The 10,306-nt window shown below is 44.8% G+C and overlaps 1 protein-coding gene across 3 annotated transcripts in view; it reads right to left on the reverse strand.

The window, feature by feature from the left end:
* The window catches only part of slc7a4 (solute carrier family 7 member 4), a 48,580-nt gene extending 39,175 nt beyond the window's left edge, over window positions 1-9,405 (reverse strand). For all 3 annotated transcript variants that reach the window (XM_068054701.1, XM_068054699.1, XM_068054702.1), the window contains exon 1: window positions 9,074-9,405. The gene's annotated coding sequence lies outside the window, so the exon portion shown is untranslated. The remainder of the gene's footprint in view (window positions 1-9,073) is intronic.
* Between the last annotated feature and the right edge of the window lie 901 nt (window positions 9,406-10,306).

The following is a 10,306-nucleotide window of genomic DNA, read 5'->3' on the forward strand; positions in this document are numbered from 1 at the left end:
CCAGGGGTAGGAAATCAGAGAATAACGGAATTGTTACAGAGCAGAAGGAGGCCATTCGGCCCATTGTGTCTGCGGCAGCTCTCCGAATGAGTATTTCACCTAGTGTCACATCCTGCCTTCTCCCCGTCCTGCACATTCTTCCTTTTCATATAACTGTCTAATTCCCTTTTGAATGCTTCAGTTGAATCTGCCTCCACCACGTCCTCAGGCAGTGCATTCCAGACTTTAACCACTCGCTGCATGAAAACATTTTTCCTCACATCACTTTTGCTTCTTTTACCAAATACTTTAAACCTGTGCCCTCTCATTCTCGATCCTTTGACGAGTGGGAACAGTTTCTCCTAATCTACTCTGTCCAGAGCCCTCATGATTTTGAATACCTCCATCTACCTCTCCCCTCAGCCTTCTCTTCTCCAAGGAAACAGTCCCAACTTCTCCAATCTATCTTCATAACTGAAGTTCCTCATCCCTGGAATCATTCCCGTGAATCTTTTCTGCACCCTCTCTAACACCTTCACATCCTTCCTAAAGTGTGGCGCCCAGAACAGGACACAATACTCCAGTTGAGGCCGAACTAGTGTCTTATACAAGTTCAACATATCCCCCTTGCTCTTGTACTCTATGGCCCTATTAATAAAGACCAGGATAATGTATGCTTTATTAACCGCTCTCTCAACCTGTCCTGCCACCTTCTAAGACATATACACACACACACATATATATATATATATATATATATATATGCCCACTTTTGATAAATATCCAATGGCCTCTGTTGCAAGATGCCCAAGTCAGCACCTTCAGGGAAAAGATGGGAGGTTTGAGCACAGGAGGAGTTGAGAGATTTTACTGCATGCTGTTTGAACATGCTGTGCCACAGAATAACATATTAATTCTTCTGTTTCTAACTTTCTGTTATTAATGTGGCTTTAACACTGAGGAAAGGTGACAGTGACAGCACTAGGGATTTCTGTGTCAGTAAAAGCCCCACTACTGCCCAACATGTAGACGCAAATTCAGTATTGATGTATTGGAAGGCATGTTTATATTACAGATATAAACTTTCACAATATATATATATAATTCCACAATCCTGCACTCATAAGGCATGCAAATCAGAAAATTGAGGCTACAATGTTCTAACCCTTGCTCCAATCTTTGCTTCCTTCAAGGTCACTTCCCAAAGGATGAGGGATCAGAGATTAGCCCTCTTATACCATGTTAGTGTTGGCTGGTACAAAGTCGCCATTTTTGTCTGGCATGTTATGTACCTCATTTACACAATGGTTTGTGCTACCCCTTTATCACAAGACTCTTTAAAAAAGACACTTGTTTTTCCCTCCCTCCCTACAGGCGCTGACACTTGATGGACTATGATTCCACACATGCAAACCACCTTCCAGTACCTTGCTGTGGTGAACAGTTCTTCACCTGTGAACTTAGATACTTACTAGCAGGCTAGTCTATCATAAGGTCATCACAGCAGAGCCTGCTCCTGTCCTTAACTAATATCCACATACATGCACTTTGTACATCTTGGCTCCAAACAGCGAGCGGCTGGCCATTCTCCAGCAGCTCCTACTGCTGCTGGAAATATCCAGGCCGGTCACTCTAGGCAATGACTTCAACTGCATCATTGATGTGGCTGGACAATTCAGCAGGGCTGACTGCAAACTGGACACCATGTAACGGTAAAAGACGCCAAGCTGCATGATGTCTTCAGCAACCCTGTAGGCGGAGCACCGTGTAGATACACTTGGTCGAGGCCGGGCTGTCCGTCCATTCCAGGATAGACTTCCTGTATGTGTCCAGAGCATTCACAATCAATATCCACCGGCATCAAGCCAGTGTTCTTCTCCGAGCACTGCCTCCAACTGGCCGACTGTCACTTTCAGGAAGACTAGAGGGTTGGTGGGGGGCTTGGAAACTGAACAAGAAACTGTTGACCCCAGAAAACATTGAGGAACTCAACAGGGATTGCAAAAGTTGGAGAACCATGAAACCCCTCTTTGATCCCTGATGCACTGGTGGGAAGCGATCAAGATGAATATCAAGAGGTTCTTCATCCTCAAAGGTGTTCAGAAGGTGAGAGAGACAGAGGGAAATGTCCCGACTCCAGAAAAGCATGCAGAATCTGCTCCTGCTGCAGTCGATGGGGGTCAAGGTCAAGGAGGATCTCCAAGAGGTGAACATAGGAGCAGGAGTAGGCCATTCAGCCCCTCGAGCCTGCTCTGCCATTCAATACGATCATGTCTGATCATCCACTTCAATGTCTTTTTCCTACACTATCCTCATATGCCTTTAGGTCATTTGCATTTAGAAATCTGTCAATCTCTGTTTCAAACATACTCAATGACTGAGCTTCCACAGCCCTCTGGGGTAGAGAATTCCAAAGATTCACAACCCTCTGAGTAAAGAAATTTCTCCTCATCTCGGTCCTAAGTGGCTTCCCCCTTATTTTGAAATTGTGTTCCCTGGTTCTAGACTCCCCAACCAGGGGAAACATCTTACCTGCATCTACCCTGCCTATCCCTGTAAGTATTTTGTAGGTTTCAATGCGATCACCTCTCATTCTTCGTAACTCTAGAGAATACAGGCCCAGTTTCCCCAATCTCTCTTCATAGGACAGTCCCGCCATCCCAGTAACAAGTCTAGTAGTGAATCTTTGTTGCACTCCTCTATGGCAATAATATCCGTCCCAAGGTAAGGGGATCAAAACTGCACACAGTACTCCAGGTGCAGTCTAACCAAGGTTCTACACAATTGAAGCAAGACTTCACTACTCCTGTACTCAAATCCTCTTGCAATAAAGACTATCATACCAACAGCCTTCCTAATTGCTTGCTGCACCTGCATGTTAGCTTTCAGTGACTTATTGACAAGGACACCCAGGTCCCTTTGTACACCTACACTTTCTAATCTCTTACCATTTAAGAAATACTCTACATGTCTATTCCTCCTACCAAAGTGGATAAACTCACAGTTTTACACATTATATTCCATCTGCCACATTCTTGCTCACTCTCTAAGTCTTTCCAAATCCTCTTGAAGCCACTTTGCAGCTTCCTCACAATACACATTCCCACCTAATTTTGTGTAATCCACAAACTTGGAAATATTACATTTGGTCCCCACATCCAAATCATTGATATATATAGTGAACAGCTGGGGTCCAAACACTGATCCCTGCGGTACCCCACTAGTCACAGCCTGCTAGCGCAAGAATGACCCGTTTATTCTTACTCTCAGTTTTCTGCCTGTTAACCGATCCTTAATCCATGCCAGTGTATTACCTCCCATCCCATGTGCTTTAATTTTGCTAAGCAACCTCCTGTGGGGACTTTATCAAAGGTCTTTTGAAAATCCAAGTATACCACATCCACCGACTCCCCTTCAATTCTGTTAGTAACATCCTCAATAAACTCCAACAGGTTCGTCAAACATGATTTCCTATTCATAAATCCACATTGACTATGCCCAATCAGATCATTATCCAAGTGTCCATTTATCACATCTCTTAGAATAGATTCTAGCATTTTCCCAATGACTGAAGTGACTAACAGCTCTGGAATGCCCTGTTTTTTCTCTCCCTCCCTTCTTAAATAGTGGGGTGACATTTGCAACTTCCAATTTGCAGGAACTGCTCCAGAATCTATAGCATTTTGGAAGATGATCACCAATGCATCGACTATCTCTGTAGCTTCCTCTTTCAACACTCAGGGATGAAGAATATCAGGTCCTGGGGACGTACCAACCTTCAGCCCCATTAATTTCTCCAATACAACCTTCTTACTAATACTAATTTCCTTCAATTCCTCATTCCTCCTAATCCCTTGGATGTTTAATTCTGGGAGATTTCTTGCATCTTTCTCCGTGAAGACAGACACAAAGTAATCATTTAGCTACTCTGCCATTTCTCTATTCCCCATTATAAATTCTCCTGACTGTGCCTGTAATGGACCCATATTTGTCTTAGCCAAACATTTCCTTTTTACATTGCTTTAGAGGTTTTTACAGTCCATTTTTATATTTTTTGCTAGCTTACATTCATATTCTATTCTCCCTTTCTTGATTAGTCTCTTCACCCTCCTTTGCTGTATTCTAAAATCCTCCCAATCCTCAGGTTTACTACTATTTCTGGCAACTTTATAGGCCTTTTCTTTTAATCTTATAAAATCCTTAACTTCCTTTGTTATCCACAGTTGACTGACTTTACTTGAAGGAATGTATAGTTGCAGTAAACGATGTAATATTTCTTTAAAGATTATCTTTTGCCTATGTACTGTCATACCTTTTAATGTATTTTCCCAATCCATTTCAACCAATTTGCCCCTCATACCTTCATAAGTTCCTTTGTTCAAATTTAACACCCTGGCTTCAGATTGAATTACCTCACTTTCAAACATAAAGTAAAATTCTATCATATTATGGTAAAGAGCCAGCAGGCCTCGCTCTTTGCCGTCTAGAGTCCGCTCCATGGAACAGGATGAGACGTGCTCGGGTTTCTTCTTTCAAAAGGTAGAGAGAGAGCTCTAATCAGCAGCCTGAAGGAAGAGGACGGCTCGGTAACATCATTGCAGTCTGACATACTAAGGATCAGCAAATCCTTCTATGCTGGGCTGCAAGATGTGAAGCCCAGAGACAATATGGCCTCACAGTCCTTCCTGTCCTCTATCATGGAGGTCTTAGATGACAGTACATGGGACAATCTGGACAAACCGCTGACTCTGGACGAGCTGACAAAGGCCTTCAGGTCTCTTCAGGTCTTCTGAGATGAGTAAAACGCCCGGAAGCGACAGCTTACCAGCTGAGTTGTATTCAACTCTGTGGGACTGGATCGGCCCAGACCTGCTGGAAGTGTACGAGAGTACGCTTCTGGCCAGCAGCATGTCAGAATCCATGAGGAAAAGCATCATTGCCCTCATCTACAAGCGGAAAGGGGAGACGGAGGAAATCAGAAATTAGCGGCCCATCTCACTGCTTAATGCGGACTACAAAATTCTGTCCAAAGCCATCACTAATCAGGTCAAGTCTGCTCTGGAATTGGTGATTGACACCCATCAGACCTGTACTGTATCCAGTAGGAAGATCTGATAGCCCTGCACTACTCAGGGATATGATCGCCCATGTGCAGGACAGGGGGGTGGACACCTGCCTGATCAACTTGGACCAGGAGAAGGCAGATTATCGCACACCTACATGATGGACATGCTCTCCAAATCAGGTTTCGGAAGGGAATCCGCAATTAGATCTAGCTGCTCCACACAAACATTAAGAGTGCAGTTTCAATCAATGGGTGGGAATCAGAAGGTTTTCTGATCAAATCTGGAGTCAGGCAGAGCTGTCTTGGCTCCCCAACCTGTAAGTGTGCTGCACCGAACTTTTTGCTGAGTCCATCAGGAAGGATATGGTCATAAGAGTGCTGACAATCCCAAGCAGCAGAGGCACTCAGCTCATAGCCTCCCCGAACATGGATTATGTCACTGTCTTCAGCTCGGACCTGCTGTCAGTTTGCTGACTGATGGGCATCTGCGACCAGCTCAAACTTGCCTCGGGAGCCAAAGTAAATCATGGAAAGAGTGAGGCCATGTTCTTTGGGAACTGGGCCAACCGATCCTTTGTTTACTTCACCATCAGGTTAGACTAGCTGAAGATGCTGGGGATATGGTTCGGAAGGGCGGGGGCATGGAAAGAGTGTGTAGCCATGGTGAAACAAAAACTAGGCATGTGGGAGCAACGCTCCCTCTCCATTGCGGGTAAGAACTTAGTAATTAGGTGCGAGGCGCTCTTGGTGTTGCTATACGTGGCGCAGGTCTGACCCATAACCCACTCCTGCGCCCTGATGGTCACCCAAGCCATCTTCTGCTTTATCTGGAGATCAAAAATGGACCATGTCCACAGGAATACAATGTACAAACCTCCAAATAAAGACCGGAAAAAATGTACCCAATGTTGCCCTCTTCCTGATGGCCACCTTTGTGTGCAGCTGCATAAAGCTGTGTGTAGTCCCATGGTACACAAACACCAAGTCTCACTAAATGCTGAGGGTCTATATGTCCCTGGTGTTGCGAAGGATGGGTCTGGCCACATTCCCGTGGAACGCTCCATTCAGTTGGACTGTGCCATACCACCTGTCCCTCATGGAAAAGTTTGTAAAGAAAAACACCTTTCACCACAAGTCCATCAGGCAGTGGTCCGCATTTAACATCCTGGAGGCCCTGCAGGAAAAGGAGATGGTGGATCCTGCCGGATGGTTCCCCGAGCAGACTGTCAAACTCATTTGGCAGAATGCCTCATTGCCAGAACTTTCAAACAGTCACCAAGATGAAGCTTGACTGGTGGTGAGAAGGGCATCCCCCGGTCAGGTCCTTCCTGCACACCCAGAGTCTCACCGCCTCTGCATGCTGTCCTCGAGGTGGCTGCGATGGAAAATAGACTATCAACGATCTCCTACTGGAATGCGCCTTTGAAAAGCAGGTCTGGAAAGAGATGTAGTGGTTTCTGTCGAGGTTCATCCTGAGCTGCTCCGTAACGCAGGACTCAGTGCTCTATGGGCTGTTCCCAGGAACGCACACCGTGATAAACATCAACTGCTGCTGGAGGACCATCAATTCCGTGAAACAGACTCTTTGGTCTGCCCAAAACTTGCTGGTCTTCCATTGCAAAGAGATGTTGACGACAGAGTGTCATTCCAAGGTCCAGGACTACACAGAGTCATTTATGGCCTATAATGGATGCCCATCGAGTCCATGCCAGCTCTTGGCGGAGCAATCCAATCAGTTTCACTCCCCCGCTTGATCCCATAGCCCTGCAAATTTATTTGCTGAGGGATGCATTAAAGTTTGAGGCGCCACAAAATCTCAATGGGGAAAGACCACTAATTAAAGCCGTCCTACCATAATATACTGAGGAGTTGAAAACTGTTTAAAACCCCTTGGGCTGTATGCACCAGAGAATGTTTAATATGAAATGTAAAACTATACTGTAAATATCTATTTAGAGATACAGCACTGAAACAGGCCCTTCAGCCCACCAAATCTGTGCCAACCAACAACCACCCATTTATACTAACCCTACAGTAATCCCATATTCCCTACCACCTACCTACACTAGGAGCAATTTACAATGGCCAACTTACAAGTCTTTGGCTATGGGAGGAAACCGGAGCACCGAGCAAAAACCCACGTGGTCAGAGGGAGAACTTGCAAACTCCACACAGGCAGTACCCAGAATTGAACCCAGGTCCCTGGAGCTATGAGGCTGTGGTGCTAACCACTGCGCTGCCCCAACCTGTAATGGCAAGTGTAGTGAGTTGTAAATGCAATTTTTTCTTTTCTTACGTGGCCATATATTGTGTCATAACACTATTGTGCAACATATGTAGTAGCTGTTAAAGAGTGAAGTGAGATAATAGTTACTCTTTTGGGGAGTAGCTACCAGGTTTGCCTGCAGTCATGTGTGAAAGAGTGGCAAGCAGCATAAGCCTGCTGCATGTTGTGAGGTAATCCTGTGGCACGCAAACAACAGCCACAGGCTGCCAATTCAAATGTAGATGGCAAGTCCCATGGCAATCTTTCTGGGGCTGATTTTCTGATTTACTTTTCTGTTCCGCACATGACATTTTGGACGTGTAAGAGGACAGTGGCCCTTTCAGCCAGCTCTTCCTGTACTGCCGTTCTTGGAGAAAGGGGCGCCCTCTGCCCCCAAAGAGGCCAAGCTTCCATTTCTGCGCCTGTTCCAGAATCTTTCCAAGGGTGATATCTATCTTCAGAGCCTGCCATTTGATTTCCTCCCTTCTTCCATCCACAAGCAGGTTTCAACAGTTGCACAGAGGACAAAAAATTATCACTTACCTAATGACAAACTGCTTCCCTAATTGAATCAGGGCACAGGCACAGCCAACTGCCCACCATGTCCTGTCTCCCTGTCAGCTGGGTCAGGAATCAAAACCTGGAATCACTCTGGATCTGAATAGTTTGGTTACACAATGGATAGAAAGAAAATAATACTCTTGAGTTTTAAAATAAAAACTTTTTAAAAACTTTCCAAATATTTGATAGGATTCCAACTGCGGGGAGGGGGCACAGTGGTGCAGCAACTAGCACCGCAGCCTCACAGCTCCAGCAACCCAGGTTCAGTTCTGGGTCCTGTCTGTGCGGAGTTTGCAAGTTCTCCCTGTGACCATATGGGTTTCTGCCGGGTGCTCCGGTTTCCTCCCACAGCCAAAGACTTGCAGGTTGATAGGTAAATTGGCCATTGTAAATTGCCCCTAGTGTAGGTAGGTGATAGGAGAATGGTGGGATGTGGTAGGGAATATGGGATTAATGTAGGATTAGCACAAATGGGTGGTTGTTGGTCGGCACAGACTCGGTGAGCCGAAGGGCCTGTTTCAGTGCTTGTATCTCTCTACGACTATAACTGCAACAGTTACACCTTCCTAAGAAAAAAAAAATTCTTAAGGCTGCCCTCCCAACCCAAACTCTGATATCTAGTTTATAGCTGGTGGAGACATAACAAACAAGCCATGTGTGGATGGGGAGTTTGAACCCGCGTAACTGATACAAGCGTCAAATAATTGCACAAATAGATTAATTTCGCGAAAGTAGACAAAAACGGTATTGTACTAAGACTGCCACGCACAGTAATGTACGTTTGTATAGATGTATACTTTGTTCAATACTTTGTGACCGAACAGGAGATACTGTTGCCAATGATACACACTCGTGTCAATTTCATGTGATATCGACAAAACCATTTGCAATCTCGTTTGCGATTACTCGTCTAGACTCGGAAACAAGGCTGTTAAAAAAAAATAACAGATGGCCTAATATTCCCATCCCAGCGAAATAAATAATTTAAAGGCAGCGAAAGAAAAAGACAAAACTGGACAGCAAAAAAGCCTACCCCCCCCCCCCCCCAAAACAAAAATAAAACTGCACCTTTTATTTCCAACTGAGCGGTCAAATATGACAATTTCCAGGACTCAGGTGAATTTTGCAAAAACATTTCTGCGTTCCAGCTCTGCATTGGCGAAATGATGATGAAAGGTTCAGCGGAAAAAAAAAATACTCACAAGCAACCATCTGTAACAGGCGGAGCCGCAAATCTGGATCAGCGAAAAGGGCAGGACAGATGGGAGGACAGGGTGGAGGGTCCGATAAACACACACACAGTGGGAGTGCTAATTGGGAGATAAAAGCAAGGTATGCACTTGTATTCCTGGCTCCTGGGATCTTGCTTCGACCGCTCTCTATACTCTTTTATCTTTGATCGCACTGACGTCAGGAGTCGCAGGTGGAGAGAAGGAAATTGGGAGAGGGAGGGAGGGAAGGGAAAAACGAATAGAGAGTTGTAGAGAAAGAGCGAGAGAGATGGGAGAGGACAGAGAGAGAGAGTGGACCGCGAGTGAAAAAGGTGGAAGGAAAATGGCACTGGGTTTGGTTGGAAGCCAAGGACAAAGGTTTGGAGGTCAGCACGAAAGATGACATATAGCACCAGAGGAGTCTTAGAGAATTCGACAGACTTTCAGACTCAGAAGAGTGCTAAAGAACACGTCAGGGATTAAACCTGAGGGTTTTCAGCTTTATACGGTGCTCTCGCACGATAGGGATCAAACACTTCAGCCCCTGAGCTACCCATAAGGTCGTAAAATACGTAATGCACAGGAGGAGAAACCACATCAAATTTTAAATAGATGAAAGACACAGTAGCGGAAAAAAGGGATGAGAGCCATTTTATAAAATGCGGACTCGTACAGAGGAAAAACATCCAGAAAAGGTTTGGGCTCCAAGAATTAGCCTACAAGGATTAAATGTAATATCTGTTGATATCGTATTTATTACAAATATATTGTTCTAGCTATAATACCCTTGTCTGGAGATATAATACTGCATGATTTTTCAACTGGAATTGATATCCAATGTTACAGAAAAATCTTAACCGTTCATTTGAATCTTTGCGAAAGAGTTTAAAATTGACATTGACACTGGAAATGACCCAGAAATTGCTGGAGCAAAGTTGGAGCCAACGGCGTGAATTGGATTTTTTAGATCATAGTTTTTTTATGGAAGTGAGAATTGGGAACGGCGCAGTCGGGGCAACAGGGCATCTAGAATCAAGTCCAACAGTCTATCTCCTCAATCAATGAAACGCAAGGATTGAGCGAGAGAGGGAAATCTGTAGGCACATTGCTGAGAAGTGGAAAAACAATAGGGCAGCAATAAGAAGGGATATCAACTACCCTAACATTAACTGGGATAAAATCAAAGTAAAGGGTATAGAGGGTGCAGAATTCTTAAAATGCATT

The sequence above is a fragment of the Heterodontus francisci genome, chromosome 23, assembly GCF_036365525.1.
Source record: "Heterodontus francisci isolate sHetFra1 chromosome 23, sHetFra1.hap1, whole genome shotgun sequence".
Taxonomy (NCBI): Eukaryota; Metazoa; Chordata; class Chondrichthyes; order Heterodontiformes; family Heterodontidae; genus Heterodontus; species Heterodontus francisci.